The following is a 12,358-nucleotide window of genomic DNA, read 5'->3' as shown; positions in this document are numbered from 1 at the left end:
TGTAAATAAAAAAATTGTATTCCATTCAATGTGCAAGTACTTAACGAATCAATTTATTTCTTTTTGTTATCGTTTAAAAAGTTACCATAATATTATTATTATTCAATATATATTTAATATTTATACTTAATCTTATAATTTTTGATTGAATTATCCTCCTTGTAAATACAAAATAATAAAATGTACCTAAGTATTATAATTGTGTGTAGTTAGTTATAACTAAAAAATATTAATAATTTAATTTTATAATTTTAATTTAAAGGAGGTAGATAAAAAACATATATCTAATATTACAGTTGATTTAATAATATTATTTTAAAAATAAATGAATAATTTAGATCAATTTTTAAATTAATCTTTAATAATATTTATAAAAATTAATTTTATGAGAAGGTACAATATTCATATACTTAATCATAATATAATATGTAAAATCCAATTTTTAATAAATTTATTTTACTGTAATATTAGTAATCACATAGTATATCCAATACTCTTACATAGTATTTTGATTTTCCCTAGAAATTATTTGTTAAACATATTTTTTTTTAAATGGATATTAATGATTAACTTAAAGTTCATGGCTAACAAATAGCGGCTGTCCATTTGGACATTTTTATAGCGTAATCTCTTGTTGTTTGTTTTTCTTTAGAAAAGTTTTTATCCCCTTTTCTTGATAATTTCTTCTCAGGAGAGTAAATCCTATTCTCCTACCCGTTAATATAATATCATTATAATTTAATGTTTTCCGCATAAACTCATTCGGTACACAATACTCGTCGTATGTTTTTATTTCTCATTGAACTTAGTTTGCTCAATCATATTATTGATAGTTCAATGAAAAATAATAAGAAAATATTATGCTGAAAAATTAGGACACAAAATATATATTAGCTGAACACGACATACGAATTGGATATAGTTTAGTAAATACCCGGTCGGCGTGAAAAGTTCTTTTAAAGTTTAACTGTTGTTTATACGTATAACATAGTAGTTATCTTTACTTTAAATACTAAACATCTCAGTTTAATTCTATGTTGGACTCACCAAAAAACATTATTCAGACTATATTATTATGGCGTAATAGCTTAAAACGTAAAAATATAATATCATGTCTACATTTATTATAATACGATGAATCCGTTTAAAATAAGATAATACAAATATGGTATCCAATTATTACAATTGCTCCAATTGGTTCAGTAGTTAGAACTAATAATTTAATTTCACATAGTTGACTACAGGCAGCGTAGTAAAATATTAAAATATACTTATCTTGTTTTATTTTTTGAAATTACATTGCAGAGGGTAAAAGTATATATAACTAATGTTTAATATACACGAATATAGATGTAGATTAAATACAATAACTTAAATTAGTTAATATAGCCTATATATCAGGTTTTATAGTTATATAATTTGATTATATAATTTATTTTAGCTTGGATCTAAAGCGCAAGGTACATTTTTTTTAAAAAAAATCATGTAATATTAACGCCTTTACAAATATATTATATTTATTTTTACTAAGTACCTAAGTATAAATTGTTATAAATCGTATTTATAATCATATTTTATCAACGAAAATTATTGATAGATAAATTGAAAATTGTTAAAATAATATGTATTGTATAGCAAATTACTTAAAAGGAATTCCTGATTAAAATTGATTAAAAAAAAGTATGATACATCAGTAATTTTACGTTATTGGAAAGTGAGTTGAACACAAAAAAAAGATACAGATATAATTCATAATCAATTATCAGTGATTGATGTTGTTGTCCGTAATTAAATATGTGCCTCTTTAAAAGGTTATCTAATGCATAATTTATATAGTTTATATATGAATTTAGTAAAAAAGAAAGAATAAATACTCGCAGTGTTGATAATTCGGTATTACCGTATAGTTGGAAAAGAATGAAGTGTAGGTACTTGTGGAAAGGTAAACAGAAATACAATTCATAATATTTATTTCCAAAATATAATGGGTTCTGTTGGAGTATAAAATTATCAAACATACTAAAACAAAAATTGAAATGTCTACATTTCATTATGAAATATAGCCTCACATTTGTTCGATATTACTGTGTGTATACAATATAATGAGACATATGATAATATTGTAAATATATGGTAAATATCAGAGGGGTAAACTGAAATGGAACAATAAATATTTTGTTCATTTCCGGTTCAGTCAGCCAGCCTCAAAAACGATAATTCGGGGGATTTAACACACGTTTGTTTTACGGTATTTAAAGTCATTCGTGTTTCACAAATTTTAATGGCACGGCTGACACGCGACCTGAAATTTCCAAAGAGTACCACGTAGCGTTTGGACTGATGCACATGAAGATAGTAATCAATCTTTTTCTCGGTTTTAACCCACAAGCATTATGTCTATCTTTTCTGTAAACAGCGACGGGTAAAAGAGGTTTTTCCTGGTAGTATAGTGTCTATATACACTTACAATATAAATAAATATATAAAATGGAATACTATTTTTCACGAAAATGGTTTACGGTAAGCACAATAATGGTGTACATGGAAAATCTAAAATGTTATGTTATGAAAAAAAAAAACAAGCACACGGCTTAATGGCCGTAAATCTATTACGAACGTTGATGATTAAGTGATGTATTGATTTAAGCCAAATATTTCTGAAATATTTTGATTAAATAAAATAATAAAATATTTGAAAAAACCATTGAATTTTCTAAAATATACATTTTTTTTAATAAATTAATTAAAAAAAAAAATAATAATATTTATAGTAACATAACTGAAGTTTAATATTTGATAAATATTGGATTGAATTTACATCCCTTTATTTTTATGAAAATTCAAGTGATATGAAGTTTAATCTGATCCTGATACTCAAAGTTATAATGTAGTTTAGATTTTAAAAGAATAATGCTTTGTTCCATTTCGATATCAGAATACATACACTTTTTTTTTTTTTTATAACTGTATAAAGGTTGATAGCAAATTAGCGAAATTCGAAAAAAGAATATTTTCGTCGTCTGATATTCTAGGATTTACGTTTGGGGAAAAAATCATAGGGTATTATATAATTTTCTATTAAAAACTAAAATCCAATTTAAAAATCGGAATGCACGCGACCACCGACAAATGTTCTATTGAACCGTGAATATTTATTTTATTAGCCCGGCTTCGATATTATTCCCTTCATATGGGCTTTTACGTAGATTATTGCGTTATACACCATGCGAGAGATTGGGGAGGGGGTATAGAAGTCGGTGGGCGTCTGTCACTTTGAGCTACGAGCTTATCTCGCGAGTTCAAAGCTCCGGAACTCTCTCGCCCTATCAATTTCACAGCGCGTCCCCTATTAATTGGACCGGCGGCTCGTCCATTATTGTGCGCAACCCCTTGCTCGATCCTTTCAAAAAGATTCATTACTCGAAGATTTTATCGTTGGGATTAATGCGCCGAGTTTATTTCATTTCACACAAGCCCGCACACACTCATACACATACGCATATACATTATGTCTTGATGTTCTCTATAGACGAGCGCACATCTTCAAAAAGTTCTATCCGTTTCATGACAGTTCAAAATTAATAATATTTATTATTATTTATTTGTAATTTTTAATATTATTACTCGTATTATTATTGTCTGTCACCGTATATTAAATTATGTATACAGTAAATCCCGGCGGTCGAGTGCAGACAGTTGTGAATGTGCTTTGGATTATGGTACACGATATTGCAGTTTTCGTAAAATATTTTGAATAATTAAAATCCTTTATCGACCACTATTTTAAATAACTAAAATGTAATTGGAAAAACAATGTCAAAAGTGCATAAGTTGGTTATTTGTAACATCTATTTTTCTGCGTAGTTTGAGCTTACATCCATAACACCATCCTCACGTACCGAACTAAGTTTTGACGTGAACTTGACCGGTTTGCGTGGTGCAGCTGTAGTGACGTTATTTTCTATTGTTGTGCGTGACTAGTATTGCGTGTCACGCGCGTTAAACGTCATAATTCTTAAAAGTCACGATCATCGCCGGTGTGGTCGGTGCAAACATATAGTTCAGTTTGTCCAGCTGTTAATAAGGGTCCTGGAAATTTAATTGCTAGTTTACCTGGTAAAGGGGTGTGTTTTTTGTTATCTAAGTTCTCGATATGGCCCTCTAGGGTTGTCATTGTTTAATATTTGCTCCAAATATAAACCAAATTAGAGGTTTCTGCATGTTAATTAGTTGATAAATCGATATTTCCGCTTTTTATTTATATCGAGGCGATTTTTACTAATAATATGTACCTATATTTGTGTGAATAGTAATATACACATATATTTACATTCCGTTAAACATTTTAAAATGTTGAATTTATAGCACTCATGCATAGTTATGTATTTTGTTTAGCATGATTAGAGGGGGATATATATTTTTTATGAATTATTTGGATTTATATCACACAGTCTATCACTCAGTCGAGGGTTTGTCATTTTAGACCAGAAGGGTGCTTATAGTACCTCCTAAAACATAACTACTCAATACCCCAAATCATTCATAAAAACGAGCTTAACCGTAAACCACAACCGATATTGGGGTCCATATATTTTTAAACTTTAGTAAATTGCTTCTGCGCATCTCTCGCGTAAGTATATTAGTAAAGCAAAAATATTGAATCTACGAATGTTAGATATGTAGGTACCCACTGCATAGAATATATAAGTGAATGTCATAAATAAGATAGTTCCACTTTAAGTGATTTGCTTTGTAGACAAGAATTAAAGATAATAACTAAATTTAACTTAAATTTATACTATTTTGATGTACATCATAAATTATTAAATTGTATAATAAATCATTCTATTTATGTTCAAAATTATCGATTTTTTATTAAATATATTTTTTTCTTTATTCCGAAAATAATAATAATAATATTCGTATGATTTAATGTATGGTACGTACCCGTTATCATTGTCGCTATAATTTAATGTCAATAGTTTATGGACACTTATGTGATTAAGTTATATTTTTAAACATGCGGGACATACACCTACAATCTGTTAAGTAAAAAAAAAAATGTATACTGAAGTAATGTGTTGTGACATAAATTTCGATTAGAAATAAGTTGATTATACAATTCTGGTGAAAATAGAGGGGTTTGTATGTTGAACTCCAACGCATTAGGTCTTATAGTGTCTTAGTGTTAACAATAATTTACATTTTTATTTCATTTATATGTTTTATATACTTATCATCTATATATATTTATACATTGTTATATGTATATATAATATATATATTGTTTCGTAAAAGTTAAAAAATAAAACTGTAAAATGTTGACGACTTTAAAGTTACATGTGGGAAAAACGAAAAGTTTTTGGCAGATGGTTCTTACTCACAGGCTTGACACAGAAGAAGCATTTGCTAGATATTTGATGTTACTATCCAAAGTTTTAATTTTCTTTTTCTTCTATAACCTACTCGAGTTCTTACGTCGGAAAACGTTAACTCACGCAATACATACAATATGTGCGTTTATATTTAGGATTCGGGGTTTTCAAAGCCCAAGGGTTCCTAATTAAACGCCGTGGCTCATTAATCCGGTCACTAAACCTTATTGGCCTCTTAATAACAGAGGGCGCCTGAAATGGTGTGTATGTATTTGCGTGTGGGAGAGAGGGAGTAAGACAGGTAGGCCACCGGGTTACAACATTGTTGTTACTAATTATATATTTATATTCACCACGGGGAGTGGAATTTCTGTGGACAATATGGTTTTGTTGAAATACCATTGATTTTCTTAAAATTTTGCAATATTATTTTTGACTTGAAGTTCTATAAAAAAAAAAACACAAAATTATATTTAAAAAGTCCGACTTAAATAAAAATATTAAATTTTGTGCTGACATTAATATCAAAAGTAGCATTTATAGTTTCTACACATCGATTATGTATAATATCTAATATAGATGTATAAATAAATTTATAAATATCTATTTATCAATATTAACATGCCATTGTGAAAAGTTAAAACATTTTGTAATGTTTTCCAATACGGTTTTCATTCTTGATACAAAAGAAGCGCAAACAGTTGGTATTAAAGTTGTAACGCAGTTAATGCAAGCTCACAATTTTTTAACGGTGTTATCGAAATGGTATTTTATGTATTATGATATGACTCATGCACATGACAATTTTAAATTACCACCATGGTATAAATTGGTGATACCATCGATCAACTGGTTTAAAAGGAATACTTAATCGTTTTAAAGCACAATCGATCAATTCAACGATGCAGAGCGGCGGCGGCGATTAGCACTGAATTGGATTAGACAGATGAGTCCTCAAACCAACGATCTGCTTGAAACAGGGACAGATGGGAGAAAAAAACAGTTAAAAATCAGATAAAAATGTTTATCCCGCATGTTCTACACACTCATTTTCGATCAATCCACGGATCTATAATATAATACTCGAAATTCGGTCGATGGCCAATATGCACTCGGCCAGATTGTCATTTAATTGGCATTCGCGCATACTAAATATATTATATTATTATATATCACCTAACTGTACGTCCCGGAACTGTGTGGAACGCTCAAATTCGTATATTATTGTAAAGCTCGGTCAGCCGATTATTCAAAAGCCCTAATCACTCTCTCCACCCCTACCGATACAAATGCGCTCGCTCTAACACACACACACAAATTATACACGCTCACGAGTGGAAATGCTGACACTGATCCCGAGTTTGTGGGAGTGTGCAAGTTCAGCACTGCACCGGTGTGTGGGTGTCACGGTCCGGTGAATCGGGGATCGTTATTTATACGCATCGTTATTGCATACACTCACACACACGCTGTAAATTCGCAATGATATAATGTACATTTAAAACCATATACGTACTACATAGTGTACTATACTATATTATACACACACTCACGTACATACACTTGCATATACATATTATATTCCCGCTCGCTCGCTATATTTATACGTACTAATTTACTGTTTTTTCGTTAACGATATACGCGTACTTGCGCGCCACCTATTATAATATATTACGAATCGTCGTCGTTTTTCCCGCTGCTTCCTCGTACGTTTTTTTCACGCCGATATTTTATCCTTTTACATCGCTTCTACAGGTCTCTGGGATTATATAATATCATATGAAAAAAAAAAACAAAACGTTAATTCGCCATCACAGCAGTTACGCGAAGTATTGCGGTGTACGTTATAATACGATCGGTGTACACTACCGGTATTTTTTCCCAGACCTAATCCTTGGACGCTCGCTGAATTTGTATTTTGATCACTATAAATTTATTTGGAATTATAATTCTATGTACACATGACTGGTGGTCTCCCCCGCGTCGTAAGCTGCTGTAACGCCCTGGCACCGCATTAAAATACTTTAATCCGCCATATCGACGTTTAACTGCGCCAACACATCTGTAGGAGGGTAATGCTATTATAATATTATAGTATTTATTATTATTATTATTTCGGGGGCTGTTATATTATTATTATTGCTAAATTATGAACAGGATATCGTTTTGGGGTACGGAGCTTCTATCGCTGGCGTTAAAAATAACGTCTTGTTTACTCATCCGTCAGATTCGTCTAATATGATTCGATGCTCTGGACCGCGAGTCACAGTGTGTGCAGAGGGATGAGACATGTTTTTCTTTCTTAAGCTACTCCCCTCGAACACACTCCCCTCGACCGATATTGTACCCTATACCACCGGGGGTGCCTTTGCATTGTTGTTTTATCGGTGGTTGGTTGTTATCTCCGGATGGCAGCCGCCACCTTCCCCGCCGACATAATTACAAAGTACGCCTCGGAAGTGTACAGTTTTTTTTTACTCACCCCAAAAACATCGGGCCCGACGGTATCGCGTCACTGCTCCTGCCCATTTTAAATTGTTTTGTCACGTCTCCGAGTTTCACCGCCCATGATAATAATAATATATTGTACGTTTCGTATCTGTGCCGTGTATACTCACGTTAATTGCTCTGACGAAATACCTGTTTACATACACAAATGACGTGCGAATAATTGCCGAGTATTCATATTCATGATCATTGTGCTTTACGTATTCGATACTAATTCATGGTATAATAACGATATGTATTTATAAAAATGATAAAATCATTATTACAGTAGTTGAACGTATTTAAATGTGTGCATATGGTGTTCGCCTAATACCGAGTGAATAGTGTTTATCAACTAATTATGTTATATCACACTGACAGGGAAATCGATATATAGTCGATTAAATATTTTATTATGTGTGTACATGGAATCACAAAAACATTTTGTTTTGTACTTATATGTTTATATTTAACATAATAAACTGAAAATATACTAAAAATAGTAAAAAGAAAGTTTTGACCTATTATTTCGTGTAAAAACCTACGATATAGGTTAACCGAATTCCCACTTGTGTTTAAATAAAATGGATGGAAAAAATTAATTTGTACGAAAAAATCAACCCTCTGCGGTCCTCCCTAGTCCCTCTCAAAGGACCGCTGCCGTTACCATATAACGTGTTCATAAAAAGCGTTTCGTGCAGTATATGAATATCTCTTATATGTACATGCGTGTACCGGGGACCTATCCCACGCATATATATGTATGTGTGTGTGTGTGTGTGTATGGTGTGTCTTCGAAGGGTCGGCGTGATTTATGAAACGTCTAATCGATTCCGGTCGTATACTCCAGGGTTTCGATTCGAAGCTTTAACGCGGTATAATGTGCGTATACGAGGACGGTGGTTCGATTTTCCAATGCTATTATTTTTTATTTATTTTTTTTGTTATTCCCTCCTGCTCCCGACCATATATAATATATATATATATAGTTATTTGCGTGTAAATGTATTTGTGTGTGTGTGTCTTGGTTACGCAGTCTGCAGATGATTAACAATATACGTCAACCGAGACAAATTCAAAACCGGAGCGTGTAGAAGAGTCCTCCGTTCGGCAACCCCTTGTGAATTTTATAAAGGGTTGTTACTATGTATATTTCCACAATTCGTGTTTGTATGTGTATGTATATATTCGTGTGTACACATTTGCTCACTCTGTATCTCTAACTCTCTATCAGCTCGTGTAGTATATTATATACACACAGCAATTTGTTAATGGGTATAGTGCTCTTAATTTTCCCTCCATATCTGCTGATATTTAGACACTCCAAAACACGCTGTTTGCGTTGGCACTGCATGACGTGTATTCGCCGCTATATACCCCACCCCGCAACAACTGCAGATCATCACGCACGTATATCCCTCCATACGCACACAGGCACAGTGATACATTACGTGCGTAAACAAGGGTATTATTATATCGAATACCTCACGAATTTTAAAGACAATATAAAGTGTCTTGTAAGTTGTAACAACCAAAACGAGGCTATAAAAACATTTCGATACTTATATAGTCGATGAAAATAAACTTTTCTAGATTTCATAAAATAAAATACATTTTAAGACTTGCCACATATAATATCATTGGTAGAATTTTTAAACTTTTATTTCTCTTAAAATGGTTTTACAAATACTCATTATTAGAACTAATTGTCCTATAAACTTTCGACGTTTATCGACGGTACACTCAATGTTAAGTAAATTTCGTTTGCTTCTTTCGTGTAAGACGTTATCGATAATCAGTTCAATATTTATTACTCATATCATTCTTACCGTATGTGATGTATACAGGTATAACTATTTTTACGAATAAAAATCTGTTTTTTGTCATTAAAGGATGGGTTAATAAAATTTACAATTTCGTTTCATATTTTTATCATCGTTAGGAGCAAACTATTACAAAATGGATGGGCGGAGTCAATGAGTGGTGATTTTTTTTCAACACGAAAGTCGTGAGAAGCGCTTTTAATATCCGACACACGTCACCAGTAGGGGAAGAATAAACGCTGACAACGGACCCCGTGGGTCGTTATTATTGGCCCGGTGTCAAAATTTCAAACCACGGCAGTGCGGAATAGGTAAATACCGAAAGGTCAAACATAGCGCGAGTAACTCGGATGGCATTTTGAGAGGGTGACATTTGTGAGTGTACGTAGTGTCAGAAGGCGGGGAGGTTTAAGGGAAGGTGCGTCATTAGAGAGCAAAGGCCGTGGCTAGGACGTGATCGAGTTGTCAACGGTTTTCGGTCAAGTCGTTAAGACGGTGACTGAGTTCTACCCCTATCCACACCGTCCTTTTCTACTTCCTGTTTTCTATCCCTACGCCTTTATATATCCTTTTATAACCAGCTAGCCTAACGAACCGGCAACTGGACGACAAGAACGAAATTCCCTTTGTAAGAATACATGTATACACGAGGGCGCGTGCGCGCGTGTTACGCACACATTAAAAATAATAAACCGACACGACTCATTGGACAGTTGGTTCATTATGCAACAACAAAGCAATTTTTTCTTTTTAAAAATATTTCTTCTCTTCTCTCATGACTGAACTTTTAGAACATCTGTATTAAGAAATTTCATCATTATTTTAACGATGATAATAATGGACTCAAGATTAATTCCGTGCCGAGGTAAAATTATCGACAAGTAACTTTTAAAGATACAATTATGCATGAATATTATTAATCGGTAATAGTATTGCATCATAAAATCATTATAAATTAAAATAATTTTGTTTGAAAATGAATTGTTTTCATTATTTGCGTATTAGATGTGTTACGTTGCATACTGTTTAGGATGATACGAAATGAAAGTAATTACTAGACCGAACAATATATTTTAATCATAACATTTTTATAGTGAACCATGTGTTCGTGCACTGGTCGAGACAAACTTTGTCTTCTTGTGCTTTCTTTTCATTTAATTCAAAACCAGATTGTGTGTATGCAAATACTTTGAGAAAGTAACCGGGCGTTTTCTTCTTAAGTACCTAACGCTCGAGGGTTATCATAGAGACGTGATGTGCATTATACAGGATTAACAAACGAAAGCGGAACGTGACGTACCCAGATTGAATAAATGCAACTTAAAAAACAACCAACCATAAAGTTTTCGACCAAATGTTGAGGCCCCGAAAAGCCTAAGTTCAACCAGCTTGAACGATATACACTATGTATTCTTGTCCTTTGTCCAGCACATTGTTTAAATCGGAAATAAATTGGAAAACTTTTAGCCATCGTGTACAAAGTATGACAAAAGAAGGCTGAAAACTTTTTTAATTCGTTTAAATTCGTCAACTGAAATTTGGAGACAAAAAATTGGATATGACAAACTTATAATCTTATTTTATACCTATTGAAATAAATTTTATAAACATTTTATCATGCAAGTCGTATTACAAATAATTACATGTACCTATTGGCATTTAAAAAAATATGTTAATTCACTTTAAACAAACTTATGACTTATATTTTACATGGAAGTCAATAATGTGTTTTTATTTTAAATATCTATATTATTATACATTTATTTATTATTAATGCTTAAAACATAACAGATTTATTAAAAAAATGAAAATTGAAAGTCACAAAATTTATTTTGTCATACTGAGCTTTTTATGAAAAACTTTTTAACTACTGGTATAGGTTTTATAGTGTTTTCGTTAATTGTAATTTTCTCCGTTCTAGTGGGTTCAAAAAATGTAAAAAGTTTCTTTCAAAAAAAACTTTGGATGGATCGTAATAAATTGTACTAAAACTGAACTTCAAAATTTTAGCGATTGATGGTGCTCAATAATTACTGATCAAAGCAGCGTCATATTTACAATACAGTATAGTACCTAATATTGTCGTCCCCTTTTCTTCTTTATATTCGGTACTGAGTAATGTTATTGTTTCTTTTTTGGTTTTTATCACCCTTCTGCGTTAAACAAAAACCGTATTTTTATTAGCAAGCTTCAACTTATTTATATATATACATATATTTTTTTTTAAATCCGATTGTTTAAGCCACCCCATATTTATCGTATACATTATCGTAGGAAAACTTCCCCGTCCTGTTGGAAACGATAATCTAAATGTGTTTCTCTGTGCATGTGACTCACACGTCACCGAACTCTTCTCTTTCTCTCGATTTCTATTTGACGGATCACTTAATACCACGTACGTTCCTTCCTCGTGTACATAGTAATCTTGTATATTATTCCAGTAAGGTCCTAATCTGATACGACACGCCGAGACGATGTGACGCCCGCCACTCCCCTCACATAATACATATTATAGCGTACTATTTAATACTGCTCGGGATAATGTCCCTTATTCCGATTACAGACTTCACTCTTGTCGTCTTCGTCCCCACCGTTTTAATCCTGCCGCTAGCTCTCAGTATTACGCTCAGAATCAATTGCTATTGCATTGTGGTGGAAGAGAGTGGTGGTTGT

At 32.1% G+C, this 12,358-nt stretch overlaps 2 protein-coding genes across 5 annotated transcripts in view; both read left to right on the top strand.

The window, feature by feature from the left end:
• LOC114131900 (branched-chain-amino-acid aminotransferase, cytosolic) overlaps positions 1–12,358 on the top strand; it is a 484,947-nt gene that overhangs the window by 79,384 nt on the left and 393,205 nt on the right. The window lies entirely within an intron of this gene.
• Positions 1–12,358, top strand: part of LOC114131785 (teneurin-m) — a 199,025-nt gene that overhangs the window by 167,085 nt on the left and 19,582 nt on the right. The window lies entirely within an intron of this gene.

This window comes from Aphis gossypii, chromosome 2, assembly GCF_020184175.1.
Source record: "Aphis gossypii isolate Hap1 chromosome 2, ASM2018417v2, whole genome shotgun sequence".
In the NCBI taxonomy this organism is placed as follows: domain Eukaryota; kingdom Metazoa; phylum Arthropoda; class Insecta; order Hemiptera; family Aphididae; genus Aphis; species Aphis gossypii.
Note: the sequence above shows the minus strand (reverse complement) of the source record. Positions and strands in the feature narration are given on the sequence as shown.